General features: G+C 38.1%; 1 protein-coding gene across 1 annotated transcript in view; it reads right to left on the reverse strand.

Annotated features, from left to right (window-relative positions):
* The window catches only part of PLA2G4A (phospholipase A2 group IVA), a 153,232-nt gene extending 138,942 nt beyond the window's left edge, over positions 1–14,290 (reverse strand). Inside the window, exon 1 of the mRNA XM_055419083.2 lies at positions 14,166–14,290. The gene's annotated coding sequence lies outside the window, so the exon portion shown is untranslated. The remainder of the gene's footprint in view (positions 1–14,165) is intronic.
* Between the last annotated feature and the right edge of the window lie 529 nt (positions 14,291–14,819).

Consider the following 14,819-nt stretch of genomic DNA (forward strand, 5'->3'; position numbering starts at 1 on the left):
AAGGAGCCACTCAGGCTCTATTTTAAGATCACAAAAAAGAAGCAGTCATAATCACCACCTAGACAGACCTTGTACACATTTGTAAGCTGAGGTCTAAAGATGTAAACAAACCTAGAGTTCACCCAGTTAGGGAAACAGCTGAACTCATCTTGCACTCTCAAGCTGGGGCCCTTCCTTTACACCCTTTCTCTCCTCTCCCTCCACCCCGCCAAAACACACAGGCTAAAAAGGTAACAGAGCCAAAATTAAAAGAGCATTTGTATATAACTTAGTTTGACCACTATTTCAAGTTACTAAGCTATTTTTTGGTGGTGTGAAGCAGGCTTAAGATATGAATCTGAAGGAAAGGAATAACTGAGTTTCTCTCTGTGATTGGTCAAGTAAAGCTTAAAAAGAGTCATTTTCATCTTCTATACTTTTTTAGATTTGAATCATAGTTATTAGATGCTGACCTACAAATCCTACAAGGATGGTTTGTTAAAAAGTCCTCTTCTCACAATGGACCTAGAGTCTATCATACAGAGTGAAGTAAGTCTGAAAGACAAAAATATCATATATATATATATATATATATATATATATAGAATCTAGAAAAATTGTACAGGTCAATCTATTTGCACGTCAGGAATAGAGACTCGGATGTAGACATCAGATGTGTGTGGACACAGAAAGGGAAGGGGAGGATGGGATGCATTGAGAGTGGCACTGCCATATATACACTGCTGCTACATCACTTCAGTTGTGTCCGACTCTGTGTGACCCCATAGACGGAAGCCCACCAGGCTCCCCCTTCCCTGGGATTCTCCAGGCCAGAACACTGGAGTGGGTTGCCATTTCCTTCTCCACCATATATACACTGCTGCTGCTGCTGCTGCTAAGTCGCTTCAGTCGTGTCCGACTCTGTGTGACCCCATAGACGGCAGCCGACCAGGCTCCGCCATCCCTGGGATTCTCCAGGCAAGAACACTGGAGTGGGTTGCCATTTCCTTCTCCATATATATATATATACACTACCATGGGTAAAATAGATAGCTAATGCGACCCTGCTGTATAGCAGAGAGCTCAACTCAGTACTCTGTAACAATCTTAAGCTGTGGGGTGAGGGGAGGTGGAGGACGGGAAGGAAGCTTAAGAGGGAAGAAATACCTGTATACATATAGCTGATTCACTTTGATGTACAACAGAAACTAATATCATATTGTAAAGCAATTATACTCCAAAAATAAAACGTGAAAAGAGAAGTTTTAAAAAATTTTCTTCCCCACACAGACCACTATGGAATAATGTCTCACTGACACTGAACAAACTACATTATGCTCATTTTCAGAAAATGTTCCATCTTTTATTTAAAAGAAACGGATCATGGAGAGGAATCAGTATTAACGCTTCTTAACTATACCTAACAATGTGGCACAAAATGCCAGGGAAAGGAATGGGTTTTGAAAAGTGCATTTATTTCTACAATTTTCTCTCTCCAGACCAGACAGTTTGTAAATATGTCCCCCTACGGTTTATCTGTGTTTTGGTGAGGGCTCCACTCCCTCTTTAATTGCTGCCTCTTTTTATGACGTATTCAAGATTGCCACAGCAGGGAAAGCCATATCTTTTTCTAAAGAAAACAGTCCAGGGAAAACCCCCAGGAAAACCGTCATGCTGGCTTCAGTGTTTCATGAAAGCCATTTTATTACTGGATGAGTTATAACATTCTGGAGAAGTTTTACTTTTCAACTCACACTGTAACTATTTAAAGCAGCCACTGAGGTTGATCTCATAATTGTCACGCTGACTATGATCTTGAAGTGGAAAAAAATGAAAGAAAAAATAGCCGGAGTTGTGGAAGATCAGAAGCATAGTATACCCACTCATCTCATGGGCTACTGGGAAGCTAAACCACGAACCATGACATGAGCGTTCTACAAATCCTGGATTGTGTAACATTTAATATGAATTCAAGTTCATCATTCTGTTTTCAGGTTGTAAAAAGTTTTAGAAGGGGCTTCTAGACACTGTGAATGACAATTCACTTTTGAAATAATCCAGAAATTTAGTCTTTTGCAGGATTAAGAACTCTATTCATAGAAAGTGTGCGACAAAGGAGGAATTCTCAGGGGCCCTTAATATGTTTTGTGTCTTGGATCTCTGGCAGTCTGGCAAAGCCTACAGACCCCATGATATAGTCTGACACTGAAAATTTCTTAAAAACACTGGGTTACAAAGGAAACCAATTATATTGAAATACATGGAATCGATGCAGTGTAGTAAACCTCTTAAATGGTATTTATGTATGCTTTGAAAGCTTGCATTTTCTCTCACTACCTCTGTGGAGTACACCCATGTAATTCTAAAATTCAATGTAAAATTTTTGAAGACAGAAGAATTTACAGAACTATAAGGGGTAAAACAATAGAAAACTAAATTGCTTTTCTACTACCTCTGATAGCACTGTAATAAACATGTAAACCCAACCTGAATATTTAGGGGTTACATATAATAAGTACATGGAGAAGGAAATGGCAACCCCCTCCAGTATTCTTGCTTGAAAAAGCCCATGGACAGAGGAGACTGGAGGGCTGCTGTCCACGGGATCACAAAGAGTCAGACATGACTGAGCGACTAACACACACACACATAATAAGCAGAGGTTGAAATGAACTAGAAATACTCATTTGCTCCAAATTATGAAATTTACATTTCCTCAACCTTTGATCGACAGCAGAGAACAGAGACAAGAACATTAATAAAACCGATAAGAATATTTCAGTTGAGCTTCTGCTCATCTGCGATATAAAGCCTCAGTGGGTTTGTGAAAATGCAAAATTACCAAAAGCAAAGTTACTCTCTTCCCTTCATTTCGGACAGGAAGAAGTTTGATAACTATACCACAGCCTAAGGAAATATGGGCAGCACCAGGAAGAAAGTCCGGGATGACTTTCCAATACATGTTAGACATGTGTCATTGAAATAGGGAAGGAAGGAGGACAGACAGGCATCTCCTGGGTGCCAGGCAGTGCGTCTGAGAAACATTCGAGCCAGAAGCAAACTCAAGTTCATCTGATCACAAAGAGCTTCGTCTCCGTACCTCCCTGCCCAGCCTGACACACACAGATTCACTGCTTCCATTCATGGAAGCACCTGGCCTTCAACAGTATAAAATTAGAGAACTTCAATAAAAGTAGTTATGAAAAATGGCTATTGAATCAAAAATTTATAAAAACAAGATTTTTTAAACTTTGAGGAAATATAAGAGTCAGTTTTTTTTTAATAACCTTTATAAAACTTTTTATTTCATATTGGGGTATAGCTGATGAACAACGTTGTGATAGTTCTCAGTGAACAGCGGAGGGACTCAGCCATATATATACATGTATCCATTCTCCTCCAACTCCCATCCCATCCAGGCTGCCTCATAACATCGAGCAGAGTTCCCTGTGCTGTCCAGGAGATCCTTGTTGGTTATCCATTCTAAATATAGCAGTCTGTACATGGAAAGACCCTTCTTTTCAATGGTGGATTGCAATCACTAAATGTTTCAGCTCTCATTATATTGCACAGCTGTAATGGTTCCAAGTTTATAACCACTGTCTTCTAGGGAGCACTGAGGTAGCCTTAGGAGCTTGCAGGAGTTGAGGAGTGATATATAAACCATACGCAAGAACCCAGCTAGACATCCAAGAAAGGTAGACAAGGCAACGGTTAAACATTTAGAACTTAATCTATCAACTAGGAAGGAAAAAGAGCCCAGCAGGATGGCTCCTGGAAATAGGTAAAGGCACTGAGAGTCACTGAAGTACAGAACCAGGCCTACCAGTTGGCTAGGCCCAGAATCCAAGAGTTTGAAAGAACAAAGACTCAATCCTTGCCAATCAGATGCTGGAAATCAAGCTAATTTGTGACTACTCCCTACTAGTTAATAATTACCCTAGAAAAAAGGATATGTATTCTACAAGCTCATGAATTTCTAAGTATTTTTGTTTCAGGTGTTTTGTTTTGTTTGCTTTGTGTATTTGGTGGTTTATTTTAAGGATTGCTAGATTTTCTGTCACTCTTTAAAGATTTCACTCTTTCTAGATTTCTTTCACTCCCACTGAAACAAAACAAAGCAAACCTCTCCAGAAAAACTTAAGGCCATTCTGGCTTCTCTAGGTTTGCTCCTAGCATTTAAACATAGCTGGAGAAAAATCACCAAACCTGGCAGACTGGTTTTTAACCTTAGGTTCACTTTCTCAGGTCTCAGAGAGGCTCTCAAGACTACACAGCATCTTTCTAAATTGTTCTGGTGCCCTTGTATGCCAACACTAGAAAGACTTTCTTCTCTCCTTCAAGCCTCTCACCTGACCCCACCCTCACTCTTGGCTGTGACCTCACTTCCCTTCACTGAAAAAACAGAAGGCAGAAGGCGGAAGTTCCCCATCTTCCCACCAGCGACTCTGCAAACTCCAGGCATTCAGGTTCTCCTTCTCCCTGTTGTGAAGGAGGCAGAGTTCCTCCTCCTGCTGTTACCCATGGGTGGCTTCTAGACACAAAATCCCTCTATCTTCCTCAGGTACTTCCTTCTAATAGCCATGCTGTTCTTTTCTAAGTTATCAAACTTCACTTTCTACTAGATCATCTGATTGGCAAACTTTGTTAGTCTCCCCCGACGTCACATTCCTTTTCCTTTCATGTTTCCACTTTTAAAAAAATAGTAGGAATACACCCCTTGCTTTAACGACTAGAAAAACAATTATGGTTACTATTAAAATATCCATAAATTACCAAATAAAGCTGAAAACAATCCCTTCCGACCTGTTTTCCGGTGCCGAAGATTGCCTTCTCCCTGGGTGTGTTTCCACTCCCTTCCTCCAGCAGTGAACACGTCTGGGCTGTCTCGAAAGACAGACTCCCACTTCTACACTCTGACCATGTCAGTACCAAAGATGCCCCAGCATAACTCCTCAAGTTTCTGCCAAGAGTATGTCTCCATTTTTATGCTGTGTTTCACGGACAGACTACTTGAAAGGGCCATTTGCTCACGGTGTATCTCTCCATGTCCTCAGAGTCCTCACCTCCCATCCCCTCTGCCATGGTATTGAATCCCCACCACTCCACTGGAACTGCTCTTATTAAGACCACTAATGACTTCCAAGTTTTCAAATGCAGTTGTCAACTTTCCTATCCTGTTTTTCTGGAACCACTTGGCTTCTTTGGTTCCATGACATCATCCTAACTACTGATTTTCCATCAGATTTCTTGACTGTTCCTTTGCAAGCTTATTTGCAAATGCTGTTCTCTGTCTGGAGCTCCCATCTAAGCTTCACCACCCTCAATCCCTTCCCCTTTCATGCCTGGCTTCTCAACCCTCACATCCCAGTTTAAATTTTACCTCCCCAGGAAACCTTTCCTTCACCTCCCCAGGTTATCCTGTACTAATAAAGTCCATTTGCTCCTCTTATTATTTGTTTATTATTTGCTTAATTATTCTCTCTCTCCTCCGAGAAGGAATTAACTCTTTATTCAGGTATGTCGTAAATGTAGCACAATGCCTAGCATGTAGTTAGTATTAATTAAAACATACTGAATTCGTGAAGGAAAAAATGTGCATAGCCCAGAGATCAAACATTCTTGGATAATACTAGCATCTGCCTTTTTTTTCTTGACCCAGCAGGTAAAATTCTTAAGTGAAAAAGTGAGTACAGACTAAGATGCTTTCTCTAACACTTCTTCTTTGAAGAATTTTAAAAAGGTATATGTTTCCTACTCTTTTCTTAGGCATGTTACATATATTAATGAGTGTGTGTGTGTGCTAAGTCACTTCAGTTCTGTCCAACTTTTTGCCATCCCATGGGCTGTAGCCCACCAGACTTCAGCTCTTCCCTGGAATTCTCCAGGGAAGAATACTGGAGTGGGTTGCCATGCCCTCCTCCAGGGGATTTTCCCAACCCAGGGATCAAATCATATTCATGAACAGTATCTAGAAATTATTTTCTTCACAGAAAATTATAATTTCTACAAGAGTGCTCTTTTCATTGTGACAATAGCTTATAAGGTATTAATCAACCAATTTATCAATGTAACACATAATTCAAGCAGACAGTAAGATTTCCTGCAAACACTGAATGAGTCTCACAAAACAGGTTCTTTTATTGCTTTTCACTGATAACAGAGGGGTCATTAGTGATAAAAATAAGAAAAAATCTCATATAAACATTGTGAACTTTTATATATTTTGATTATAAGCCCCTGGCTGTCACTGCCTCAAAAAATAAGTACCACACATCTTAATGTTTTGCAACTAAATTTTTAATTAAGAAGTCTTTTTAAATTAGAATTCTTGCTGTGAGAAATCATCCTAAAATATGTTGAGACACTTATCAATGATATAATGATATTCTGAAGTTACATTTGAACATGAATTCCCATTGCACACTGAAAGCAATGATCTTGAAAACTATTCCATGAACTCCAGAAATGCCCTAGCAGTGTCTCTTTGAGATCTCAGTTCATATAACCTCCACCAATTTTAAACTCGTCTGCTACTTCTTCATGACAGTTGCATGGAAAGGAAGTTGATACCTGTTTGAGGTAGATAATAACAGGGATTGATGGATATTAAGAAATCTTAATTACAAATGCAGGAATCTAGTATGTCCTCAAAACCATATGCATCTTTAGATACTTTCCCCCAGGATGTTCTTCTAGAAATTCTTACTTTTGCTCTAAATTACTTTCCTTACTGGACAGGTGGCGCTAGTGGTAAAGAATCTGCCTGTCAATGCAGGAGACACAAGAGACATGAGTTTGATCCCTGGGTTGGGAAGAACCCCTGGAGAAGGAAATGGCAACTCCCTCCAGTATTCTTGCCTGGAAAATTCCATGGACAGAGGAACCTGGAGGGCTACAGTCCATGGGGTTGCAAAGAATTGGACGCAACTGAGCACGTGTACACACATGCACTTTTCTTACTACTCACATAATATTGCATCAACTACATATAAAAAGACCACAAAATGGACTACCTTTTTGTTTCAAGAAATAAAAAATGAGAGCCTGGGGACAATTCTAGCGTTCCAGTGGTTAAGACTCCACACTTCCACTGCTGAAGGCATCAGTTCAATTCCTGATTGGGGAATTAAGATCCAGCATGCCAAGAAGAGGCTGAAGAAAACTTACAGACACCAGTTATCTCCCCTTAAACAATTCCAGGCAGACACTGTCTTTTCTACAATTACAGATGCAAGAATCTCGCAAAAATACATAAAGAGTCTAACGTCTCAATTTACTGCTGAGGTACAGCACTCATCTTGTTGAAGCTGTGGACATAAAAGTATGGGGCAAATAGGAAGTGTGTCAGTTTACAGACCAAAATTCAGAAGCTACCTTCTGACCTAATGTGTCAAGTGGCACAGTTTCATCAGCAGTCAAACATGACCTACTGTGTATTATTTATGAAGGAGTTTTATATATGTGTGTGTAACAAGTCACTCTGTAACTAAAATTGATTTTTACTCCAGAAAAAAAAAATATCTAGTTTAGGTAAGCTACTGAGTAGTTTGGAAAGGTAAAATAATGATGAGTTTTTCATACAAATGATAAATCCAGAGTAACTATTTTGATACAAATGCTTTAAACTGTCCACTAATATTAATGAGGCCAAAAGAACCATAAGCTCTGCAGGTTGTACTCAGAATATTCTAAAAGAATGTGCTGCTGCTGCTGCTGCTAAGTCGCGTTAGTCGTGTCCAACCCTGTGTGACCCCATAGACGGCAGCCCACCAGGCTCCCCTGTCCCTGGGATTCTCAAGGCAAGAACACTGGAGTGGGTTGCCATTTCCTTCTCCAATGCGTGAGAGTGAAAAGTGAAAGTGAAGTCGCTCAGTCGTGTCCGACTCTTAGCGACCCCATGGACTGCAGCCTACCAGGCCCCTCTGTCCATGGGATTTTCCAGGCAAGAGTACTGGAGTGGGTTGCCATTGCCTTCTCCGAAAAGAATGTGCTATACCAAATAAAAATAAAACCTTCGGTAGAATTAGTCTTTTTTGTACAACTCATAATATGTCTATTTTGTATTTTTGGATTAAACTTCATATACCTTATTTTCTTAAAGTAGCATCTATCTCTATACAGTGCTAAATAGTTACAAAGTAAGAAATTCTAAATTACATAATACTTCTTGAGACTTCCCTGGCAGTCTAGTAGTTAAGACTCTGTGCTTCCAATCCAAGGGGTGCAAGTTCAATCCCTAGTCAGGAAAATAAGATTCCACATGCCCCGCAGTGCCTCAGGCAAAAATAAATTAATTAATTAAATGGGGGAAAAAAGAAAAAAAACTTTTTTTATTAAAAAGGAGCTGATTCAACAAATAAATAAATCATATACTACTTCTTCAATCATTCTTAAACGTTTATGCAACTTCCTCTATTATGTCAGTTATCCCATTATAAGAACAGAATAGTTAATAGGGGAACTGTTGGGATGTATACTTTCTAGTTCTTCCCCTATCATTTTTTCTAATGTTAACACAGAGAGGAAGAGGTTGACAGTCTTAAATAACATGCATCAAAACTGGAAATATAAACCAATCAATTAGTCAATTGAAGCATACAAAATACATTAAAATGAAAATCATAAGACTTGGATACTAAATAAGCTAGAGCAAGTCCCCAACATATGAACTAGTTCTGTTCCAAGAGCGTATTCATAAGTCCAACAAAGTTAGCCTAGGTACCCAATTAACACAAGCGACTGTATAGTACTGTACTGTAACGGGTTTATACTAATAATATTTGTCACACAAATAATATACACATAAAAAAACTAACACAAAAAATAAAGAAAACATTTTAAATCTTACAGTATAGTACTTTAAAATGTACAGTAGTGTGGTATAACAGCTGGCATACAGGGGCTGCGACATATGTTCGCATCTTTGAAAGTTTACAAATTGAGGGTTTCTATATAAGGGACTTACGGTATTTAACTGTCCAACAACACCTCTTTCACATTTGTAAAATGTGAATATCTGCTCTGCTAACTTACATGGTTATTATGTGAACAAAGTTCTTAAGCAATCTCTTTCTTTATAAACTACAAAACGCTATGCAAAAAAAGGTATTATTGTCCCTCGGATATTTTGTTTCAAACTAGGTAATCAGAAAACAGACTGTAAATTAAATAAAATGAAAAACAAAGCTCAGTATTATAAAAATGAGTTTTTCATATTACGGAAGACTGAAATCACACATATTATGGATATTTGTTTTCTAACTCAAAATAGACTATTACCTAAAATGCATAAACTTCCCTGCGAACTTCAGAAGTCAAGCAAATGAGGAAGATTAAGGAAAAGGGAGCAGTTGATTTACAAGTGCACCCTCCTCCCTGTAAAAAGGGAAAGGAGGGAAATGAGTGCAACGTGATCTCAGTTCTTCATCTTTGACTCAGTGGTTATTAAACTTTGACAGGGATCACTTACAGACAATTGCTGAGTTTCACTAAAGCTATTGCAACTCATTCAATAAGCAATCAAACTGGTGGTACAGCGTCATAAATGGGCTTATGGAGAGCACTGACTTATTTAAGCTTATTTTACATTTGTATGATGGAGAAATAAATTTTATTTTCAAAGAATGTTCTAAGGGTGGACCAGGAATCAAAGAGAATCCAAAAAAAAGTGAGAATCACACACTGGCAAGGGTAGTCAAATGTGGGCGCATCTCTTTTTCTCAGGCGTGTGGTGGTATCAAAAGACAGCAACAAAATCGGCTCTGTTGTACTGCTTTCTTTGGAAAGAACTCCAGAACCAACTCTTTGGTTCTCCCAACTGTCACTGCCCTAGTGGCCAAGGAGTAGAAGATGAATGGCTAAAGCTTAAATTCATTGTCTCTAAGTTGATTCTTGACAAACATGGACACCATTTTTCTTACAAAGCCTTTAGAAAGAATCATCTGTAACCCTTAGTACTGTCTCCCTCTTCTCTGCATTAAGCAAGTCTGGACGTTCCTAAAACTGTGGGAGATTCAACAGAAGTTTTGGCCCTCTTCTCGGAAACGTCTTCTACTTCCCTGATTTTGTAGAAAATGACGGTCTGTGAGAATAAAAATAACTTGCTTTCATTTTTCTATGCATCTCACCCACTTTTTAAGAAAAGTTATCAGGAAACAATATGAACAATCCTCTAAACTCGAAAAAAGCAATGTTTACCGAATTTCTATTTCCATTTCAAAATCTGGCCTCTAATGTTAAGACCCCTAACACTCTTCAAAATTATTGAGGACCCGAAAGGGCCTTTGATTATACAAGTTATATCCATTGATATTTACCATATTAGAAATTAAAACTGAAAAAAAAGATTTAAAAATCACATTAAAAGAGGCAGTTCATAAACACACAGAAGAGGCTGTCATGAAAACTGTTCATCTTTATTTCTGAAAGAAATGCAAATTTAAACAAGATACCATTTTCATATAACTATTGTCTCAGTTTTTTGATTTGCTATTATTTGTTCTGTTTGAACGTTAACATCATGTTGGCTTAGGTAAATTATACTCATTCTATTTATACATGGATACAATATTTATCAACAGAAAAATGGCAAAAATAATAACTAGCACTCCACAATATTTTGCTGAATATTTTTTAAATCCTCTAGATACTCAATAAATATCATTATTAACCTTTTACAGTTGACTAAAGAACATTTTGATAAAGCATTTGACTTAACGATCTCACCTGTACTTAGGAGAACTTTTAATAGAACTTGAAAAATAGATTTTAAGAATCTATCCAGGACTTCCCTGGTGGCACAGGAGATAAGAATCCACTACCAACGCAGGGGAGACTGGTTCGATTCCTTTCAGAAGATTCCACAAGCCATGGAGCAACTAAGCCGGTGCGCCAAGACTGCTGAAGCCCCAGTGCAGCAACTACTGAGCCCTCATGCACCAGAGCCTATGCGCCACAACAGGAGAAGCCAGGCCAATGAGAAGCCCAAACGCTGCACGAAGAGCAGTCCCTGCTCGCCGCAACTAGAGAAAGCTGGCACACAGCAATGAAAACACAGCACAACCGAAAATAAATAAACAAACAAATTTTTAAAAATCTATCCAAATGAAATAAACATTTGTATTAAGAGGTCCTAAGTGAAACACTAGTCAGAACAGCAGAAAATTTTAATCCATGTAAAGATCTAGCAATTTGTAATCAGCCAACACAGAATGTCCACCGACAAAAAATTAGATCTTAGAACCATACTCTCTGGCTCATGGCTAGATCGCCATTGCTTGCAGAGTGCCTGACACATAGGAGGGCTTAGTAATATTTGTTTATTATATGAATGAATAGTAAAGGAAAACTAAAGACTATAAAAATGTCTTGAGAGAAAATTTCATGATTGAGGAGAAGCATGTTACAAAACAGCATGAACAGTGCATTAAATTGATTAAACATGGAGGTCATTAGACTAAGGTGACCCTAATGCCACCACAACCTGCATCAGCAAACCAAAATCTAAGCCGGTAAATACCTCAAAGTTACAAAATCGGAAACTAAGGACAATCATTCAGAAATAGCCAACTAAACTTTAAGCTGTAGCCAACCAACTCCTTACTCTGCTTCTGCTTTTCCTCTATAAAATCTCGACCCCATATAGTGTCAGTGAAGCACTCCCAACCACTTCTGGTTGGGCACGGCCTCAGGCCAATCACTTTTTCTTCAAATAAACTCAAAACATTTTAATATGCCTCAGTTTATCACAACAAGTGTGATCACAACTTCGTGAAACCTACATATGAATGAATGTATTATAGAAAAATGTCTAGAAATATAAAGAGACGTATAGACTTGAATCCCTTGTCTCTGTGCTGATGCATGCTAGTTACTCAATAAATATTTCTGATTGAATAAATGATATTGTAAAAGTAGCTACCCCTTAGGGGGACTACATGTGCAGTTATCCTTTTCTTCTTTGCAATTTCTATATTTGACAAGATTTAACCAATAAGCATGAATTACCTTTGTAATAAATAAGAATATGATAAAACATAATTATGCTGGGAAATGTCACTAAGAATTTTGGAGCAAAAGTAGCAAATATAGACATCCTACAATCTACTAAAAAAATAACATGTATCTTACTTCCCTATCATGTTTTACTGATTGCATTTGGCGATAAGAAATATCAGATGTTACAGAAAAATGGCAAGCTTAAGATTGTACAGCTAATTACTATTGGGGTGGAGTCTAGAATATAGGTCATTTGATTTCCAGGCAAGTAGTTTTTCCATTACACCAATTATTTAGAGTTCTGAAACACTAACTGAATAAAAACAATATTCACTATAAGGCAGTTCTTTACTTATAAGTGAAATAATTTGCTAATTATTTTATACTGTCAGAAAACTCCAAAATTCTAAGAAATACTATGCTTTCATATGACATGAATCATTTGGAGAATCTGAAATTCCTAAAAGTGTTTAAAACTTTGTGCATTTTAGAGGAGCATATGTCATTATTCGGGGAAGAGGTCTATAGTTTTCATAAGATTTGTAAAAGGGTCTGTGAAAATAAAAAGAAGTTGAGAATGACTAAAGCTTAACTCTGCAAGCAAGAGGAAGAAAAAAACTAATGGTAAATAAAAGGCATAAGAGAGGAAAAGGAACCACAGCTAATTCTGTCTTCCTCTTTTTTATTCCTGGAACATATTTTTTAATATGCAAATGATTTGGTTTTTATGACTTTGCTTTCTAAGCAGACACTAGGAATGATACTGATGGGTTAAAAACACAGGCAAATTACCTCTGTGGGATGAACTTTATCAGGTACTGTTAGCAAGAAACTGATAAATGTAAAATGTAAAAAAAAATTAACATTGCAAGTCACTTTTGAGATATTTTTCATTCATGTTTAATTGAGAAAAAGAAAATTATTAAATAGATTTCTTAGTTTCTTGTCCCATGAAATGTGCTTCCCCTACAGGAAGTTTGTAAAGCAGTTTTGAGCAAATGCAGATTAAACACTTCTCTGTGCATTTCACAATTATTGCTTAAATGACAATTTAACTCTTTCTTTGCGCAATGAAAGAATCAAATATCTGTTGGTTAATCCCAATACTCCACTTGATCGGCAAGGTCTAGAGATATCTGGAATATAATTTTAAAACTCTTAAGCAAGATTTGTTTCATTACTCTTCCCTGCAAACATCTCTTAGGCCACAATTTCAAATTTGTGCAACAAACAGAAATAAAACAAAACAGAAATTCCCCTTGAATTCAAAAGGTTATGCATGCAAATATCATAGCTTGAAACTGAAATACATCCAAATGGTCTGCCTCCAGTACCCTCCATCTCCCTTAGATGAATGAGTGCTTATGTCATCAACCAACCTGGAGACCATGTCTTGTTTTACTTTTTGAGGTCATTTCTAAGACTAAAACGAGTTCAATATAGGAGACTTAAATAAGCTAACCCACTATCATTTCAAATCCAGGTGGCCTTTTTAATTTTTAACAAATGCTTTCAATACGAAATTACCAAAATAGTGTTCACACTCAAAACTTAACTTTCTTATTTGAGCAAATCTTTTCCACATCTAGTTTCAAGCTCTGCCCTCCTGGCATGTCCAATAACTTAAAAGGACGAATCAGAAGACCAGTCATTCTACAACTAGTTTTTTAATGTTGTCTGTCTTTTCGCATAACACTGCTACACATAATACCCAGGTACGCTTTGCATAAATCGCCGAAATGACCGTTTTTTAATTAAACCTTAAATGAGTCGATAAATTCCTTCGCTAAAGATCCTCAGGGCTGTCAAACAGCAGGTTGCTGGAGTATGGGTATTGTCCACCACCGGGTGGCCTCACGTGGAGCTCTAACTAGAGCCACCTCGCTGCTGTTCTGAACGTTAGCTTTCTTTCCGGGCTGTAAATGAAGGAAACGCCTTATCTCGGACTCCACAGTGCATCTAGACCCCGGAAAGCAAACTGGCATTTGTTAGAAGGAAATTGAGGTCCCCGATCTGTGTCTCATTGCAAAAGGCAGAGGACATGCAGACTTTCGAGAGAGCGGTGACTCCTGGTCTCCCCTCCGTCCCTTCTTCCTTCCAAGCCAGGTAGAAACCAAAGGTTAGCGAGAGTGGGAGACCTGGAGCCAGCGGAGGTGGGGGTAGGGGAGAGTAAATAGATCGCTTACAGTTCCCAGAGTCACAGTGAGATCCTTCGGGCTCCTTTACGCCTCTAGCTTTCTGTCAGGATCCTTTCTTAGCCCGGGACCACAGAGAAGTTCAAGTCTTATCCTCAGTAGGAGGGGCCGAAATGTGGGCTGGTTTCCTCTCGTCTTTGCAGATGCGTTAAGGTGGAATTAAAGAGGAAGGGAGGGAAAGCGCTGTTCTTGGAGGAGCTAACATCTTAAATGTAAATGTTTACTTTTTAGAACTAGGAGTCTGAAGTCAGCCAACATGCTCAAGTAAAATGTAGGTTAACCAATTCTAAATTTCATGGATGCTGTGTGTGAGTGTGCGTGTGTGTGTTTGAAAGTACTTCTTGTCCTTAAGTAGTTACCGCTTCCTCCTTTTTTTTTCTAAACAAGAACTCAATTGAAAAGATGAATAACCAGAGCATTTTTTTTTTCCTCTTTACAAAGGCCAAGTTTATAACGAACCTAAAATATAGGCTATACATTTTGGAGATGAACTATTGGACCACTTTAAAAATAAAATCTATTTAAATATTTCCTCCCCAAACACCAAAGGCCAGTTAATAGCCACGTGTTTGTGAATCTAAGATTAAAGACATACCAAAGAATGTAATACATATGTTGAGATTTAGGGGGGAAAAAAATCAAATC

This window comes from Moschus berezovskii, chromosome 17 (genome assembly GCF_049115385.1).
Source record: "Moschus berezovskii isolate FMDL1 chromosome 17, NW_MosBer_1.0, whole genome shotgun sequence".
NCBI classification, from domain to species: Eukaryota; Metazoa; Chordata; class Mammalia; order Artiodactyla; family Moschidae; genus Moschus; species Moschus berezovskii.